At 35.4% G+C, this 5,851-nt stretch overlaps 1 non-coding gene across 1 annotated transcript; it reads right to left on the bottom strand.

Annotated features, from left to right (window-relative positions):
* Nucleotides 1-5,337: 5,337 nt before the first annotated feature.
* On the bottom strand, nt 5,338-5,410 carry trnat-ugu (transfer RNA threonine (anticodon UGU)). The gene has a single exon. It is a non-coding gene; the product is annotated as a tRNA-Thr (tRNA).
* Nucleotides 5,411-5,851: the final 441 nt, after the last annotated feature.

Raw genomic sequence — 5,851 nt, 5'->3', positions numbered from 1 at the left:
TAATGTATGCAATAAAATGCATTCTTTTTTTGTTAAATCATACAATGTGTTTTTGTGAAAAGCTCTTTAATTCTAGTGTGAACGACCACTGAAGCAAAAAGAAAGGACTGACTGTGTTGTCTACAGAGATAAACATTCAATGTCTGAGGACATTTGGCTGGACCCAAACACACACTTAGTGGTCACATGGTTTCTATCTGTGGATGGTGCTTACTTATGATATTACTGATAGAACAAATGTGTTGCTTTCTCAATATTTATGCCTTATATCTTTGATGCAATAATCTTTTCATAAAAATGTATTTCTTTTTCAATGTGGACAAGAAAGAAATGTATTTTAATCTCTTGAATGAAATAAATAAATAAACCTCAATGAGAGACCCTTCCATTCTCTTTTAACACATAAGAGGGAACAAAGCAGCAACGTATTTTATGGAGAGATAAGTTAAGACATTTATGAAATGAGGTATTTGTAAAATAGAAATCTTAATTGTAAAGGGATAGAGAATAATGACAAACACAATGTATTATGAAAACCACAGCTATTCTAACATACAGTACATGTTTTTGGGCTGTGTGAAGAAGCCAGAGTACTAATAGAGAAATACCACACAGGCATGATGAGAACATGCAAACTCTACACAGAGGGGTGTCAACCCCATGCAGGCCTGGCTGTAAAGTAAAAGAGCCTCCTTATTTTATTGTTAATGACATAGAGATGGCCAGTGTATCGTGATTCAACATATATTGAGTTTTGGCGATATATGTTCATGCAATACATTTTTATTGCACTTTAATGAGATGGAGCGTTTGTGTACATGAAGTGTACAAGTGTATGTAAAGTTAAAGGAGTGAACAAGGGTTCATTAGCATGTTAGCTCTCTGAAAAGCTTCAAATCTTTCTAAACAGCTTCTGTAACATCTCACAGCTTCTCCATCAGCTGCTCTGCATTTCATTATGAGGTGCATTCACTTTCCCCAGGAGAGTGTGGGAAAATAGAGTCTCTATAGGAAACGCTAACATATGATCCCTGATATCCAGGTTAGAAGAGTGCTTAGATTGATCAGAAAGAGTTTAACTAGTTTGATCTAAAACACTTCTTTATCAAAGTCTCCTCTTTACAGTAGAATATATTCAACCATTAGCAGGAGGCAGAAAATCCCAGGTTGAGTGAAGGCAGCACAGGTGCAGGTGGTTAATTGTTCACCCTCTCCTCTCTGTGTGACCTGACTCACTTTGACTTTCACACGTCATTGAACACTAACTAAACCAGATACACAGACTCATTGTGACCCTGTATTGACTGTGTTTGGGGACAATCAGCATCACTTCTAGATTGTGGATATCCATCAGATGGTACTATTGATATGTTCAACAGTGATAAACAGTGAATGAAAGCTGCTTCAACTGTTTACTGTTATTAATAATTAAACTTCACTTCCCCTATTAAGAGATTTTATGAACTCACCTGTTCACTGGTGTTGTGGATTATCCTGCAGCTGCTCCCAGGGTTTTCTCCAGTGCTGTTGAGCGTAGGGGACCCCAATGTTGTAGTGATGGCGCCCCCTACGCTCCGTTTTCAGCAACATAGGGAGATTTTATGTTGTTTTTTCATTTTTTAATCAATACTATCGTAATAATTGTTGCACACTTGGACACAAAGGGACTTCCAGATGTTCACGGGTTTTTTAATCTGAATAATCCAGAAAGACATACATCAGCCTCATCATCTATTTAATACAGGCGATCTGGTCAGATGCTCCAGTCTTTACCTGAGGACCCCTGCAGCCCTTTAGCTGCCCCTGATGCTGCCTGTGTGTATGTAATAACTGTCCATGTATATAAGCTCTGAGGAGAGCAGACAGTCTGTTCTCCTCAGAGCTTACAGACTGGAGAACACCACCATGTAGTAGTTTTCATTAAAATCCTACATGTCCCATGATTCTTAGCTCTTCTCTGTAGTCCTTGTTCTCCTGGGACGTGTTTTAAAGGTGTTTCTACTGTCGTAGCTGGTCTGTCAGTCTCTCCTCTCATGATGAAGACCAGGGGTGGAGCAGCCATTTATAAAGTTTATTAAATTCATTTACTAAAACCATGATAAAGCTGTTATTAAGTCACTGATTCTCAACATGTGGCTCTTTATGTCTTCATTTTAATTATTATTTCCCCAGAAAACCTTAAAAAGGGAAACTTTTTAAAACCTTTTTTAAATCCTTTTCTTTGGCTGTTTTACAACTTCCTTTGTCCCATTTTTGTCACTTTTCCAAAAAAAAATTAACACTTTTTCTTGTTTTTTCAGATTTTTGCTCCTTTTGCCAAAAAATATCTCTCTTTTTGACACTTTTATTCAATTTTTGTCTATTCTTTAACCATTGTTAAGCACTTTTCATCCAAATAATAAACCTTTGGCCCAATAAATAACACTTGTTTACTTTTTTCCTACATTTTGCCTCTTTTTGTTCCACATTTTGCTCATTTAAGCTACCTGTAACCATTTCATACCACCTGTTTCCTCTTTTTTGTCATTTTTTTGCCACTCTTGACTGTTTTTGGTCCATTTTAGTCACTTTTCACAATTTTCTTGCCACTATTTTGCCACTTTTGGACCATTTTTCAACACTTTACTCATCACTGTTAACTCTTTGTTAACCTTAATCAAATGGCTGGCTGTGATTGGCTGATCACCATTCAATGAATCTAACTGGATCAATACGTTCTCAACAATTAATTCCTCTGTAAAAAGTGAGGGAGATGATTTTTAGTTTTAATTAAAGTGGATGATGTAAAAAAGACAATTGTTCTGAAATGTGTCGGTTTCTGAACCATTTTATTGTTGATGTAACAAAGATCTTAGAACTCTCACATTAACAAATAAATGACTTTGATCACCATGCTTTCCTTTTGTTGTCATATTGGAATAGTTTTTGTAACGTTACACAACAGATGGATTCACTCAGAAAACAATATATATATATATATATTTATACAGTATATATATAATCTGCTGTGCTAAAAATATTGACCCCCAAAATATAACCTTTTTGTTTTAGTATTTATTACTAACACACAACTACAGAGATTACACTAAACTAGAAAAATAACTTTTTTTTTAGAGAAATAAGTGAAATATCTTTTAAAATATAGCTTGTTTAAACAGATTGAAATATATATTGTTTAGTGCATGTCTAATAGTTTTTTTCTTACTTTATTAATATAGTTTAAGTGAAGGCACAACACGTTTTTTTTTTTTTTAAAGAAAAAAAACTTTATTCACATTGTTCCATTATTACAAGGTTTCAAACAGTTTTAAATGAAACTTTAGCCTCGAGGTGTGGAAATATATTCAAATGTGAATGACTATAAATAATAATAATAATAATAATAATAATAATAATAATAATAATAATAATAATAATAATAATAATAATGGTAAAGAGTAAATAATTCAGGGTTTTAAAAAGTAAAAAGCCTAATTCAACATCTCTTCCTTTTTAAAAAAAAACGTCACTTCCGTTACGTTTTTAGTGTGCTAGCACCATAGCAACAGCATAAAGCATGATTATTGTTTCCGAAACAAACAAATAGATCCTATACATGAACTGAATAGATACTATATAAGTTAAGGATACATTTCTCACTAGTATCCTTTACTATTTCTCACAAAGAGAGGAAGACAGACAGGGGAGACGAATAAACATGAATGAGATGAACTGTGTGTGGAACATGTTGTGAGTGTGTGTAAGTTTGTAGTTATAGAAGTATGTATGTGATCTATTGTGGATGAAGTTTGCTGATGAAAGTTCATTCATGTACCTTGAAGATGATGTCATAGTTGGACCTGGAGGTGCTGTTTGAAGAAATGCAGCAGGACGTGCCACCGTTGAGTTCTGTTGCGTTTCAACAGAGTATAGCCCCTTCAGCCGATCCAGGCGGTTCTGGCCTTCACAGCTGGGTTAGAGAATGGCTCGTGGCTTACCCCAATGGGTCACGGGCCGGGCTTCTTTCGGCTGTTACGCACGTCACTAGATGCTGGATTCGTCCGAACCAAGCAGTTGTTGATTCCAAAAATCTAACTGTTTCAACTAAAAATAAAATGAAATAAATGAAAAGGTGGGGAAGGGAAACGCGTTGAGCATGAAACGCCAGCGTCCCAAAAACTGAAGTTAGGAGCGGCTTTCTTCCTTTTAAAAGCTTATCTTTGGGACTTGCCTCCCAAGAAGGAAACTTCGTTGATTGGTTTAAAGTTGCCAGCATCTCAGCTGGCTGCCTTTGGGTGTGTCTGGGGTGTGTGTTTATGTGAGACAAAGACAAACAGGAGGGATGATTCCTAGATTTACACATAAACCATAATAATGAGTTCAGCATATTCAAATAATCTTTTCAACATCATATCTTGAAATAGGAACCGGTTAATGAATTTTACTTGTAATTACTCATAAACATAAATGTCAAAAATCATGTTATGCCTCTTCTTTACTATATGGTTGCAGTAGATACAGTACCTCAAACTAACTTTTGTGATGTTTTCTGGTATTTTAAGCACTTTTTAAATGATGGAACATTTAAAATAGCATTCTGTGGGTATTAAATTATCTGAAAAGAGTGGAATAGGACAGACATGGTTTGCAATATCAATTTCTGTAGAAACCATTCCAATAATGTTTTCATTTGTAACTTTAAATTTACTTGCACTTATTACAGGATGTTTAACTGATAATATCATCTGCTTTACTGAAATGATTGATTCTCAATATTTAATGGTTTCACAGACCAAAAGCTTGTTTTCTGCACTAATTTACTCTTAAACCAGCAGCTGTTTTCAGACAGAGAACCTGTAAATTAACATCTTTAAGCATGAAACTAATAATGTAAGTTTAGTAGAGTTTACTGACGTTAGCTCAGGTATGTAGCCTGTGCTACTAAAACTAAAATCTAAACAGAGGCTCATTTAGCTTTTTAAATACTTTAAAGTGACTAAATAAACTTTTTAATAAGTCCATGAATGAGACCCTTCTGTCTCCTGTTTATTTATTTTTTTCTCTCAACAATGTGTAGCTGTCACAGAGCCATCCAGATAGAGCTGTTATTATATTCTAATTCTACCATAAACTGTCATAAATGTATCTACATCGTCTCCTTCAAAAACTCTAAACCCAACCTGTCAACACAGTTGTTGTTGACTTGTCCTGTGTTATATGTGTAGTTTATTTATTGTTTGATTTAGGCCCATTTATTTATTTATTATATAGAATTAGATGAAATCAATAACATTGATCTTTTCTGACTAAACTTTTCTGATTTTCCCACAATTCTCCTCATAATTCAACTGTGAGTGAAGGCCTCAGTGAGAATTGAACTCACGACCCCTGGTTTACAAGACCAGTGCTCTAACCTCTGAGCTATGAGGCCCTCTGTGCATGTATGTGTGTGTGGTTGCAGCCAATCAGAGCCACTCATAGAGAGTTTGAAGCCACACACACACACACGCGCGCGCGCGCACACACACACACACACACACACACACACACACACACACACACACACACACACACACACACACACACACACACACACACACACACACACACACACACACACACACACAGGCTTGGGGAGTAATGGATTACTAGTAACAGTGTTATGTAATCTGGATACAAAAATAATGTAACTATAATCTGTTACAGTACATTTAAAAACATGTAATCAGATTACCAGTATTTTTATTAAAAATGAGGATTACTTAGTGGGATTACTTCTTCAAAGCTAACAGAATATACACCGTGCAACAGATACACAGAGTGCACACACACATTGTGACACTTCATAGCACTTCACCATAAACGTGAAACC

The sequence above is a fragment of the Gouania willdenowi genome, unplaced genomic scaffold (genome assembly GCF_900634775.1).
Source record: "Gouania willdenowi unplaced genomic scaffold, fGouWil2.1 scaffold_429_arrow_ctg1, whole genome shotgun sequence".
Classification (NCBI taxonomy): domain Eukaryota; kingdom Metazoa; phylum Chordata; class Actinopteri; order Blenniiformes; family Gobiesocidae; genus Gouania; species Gouania willdenowi.
Note: the sequence above shows the minus strand (reverse complement) of the source record. Positions and strands in the feature narration are given on the sequence as shown.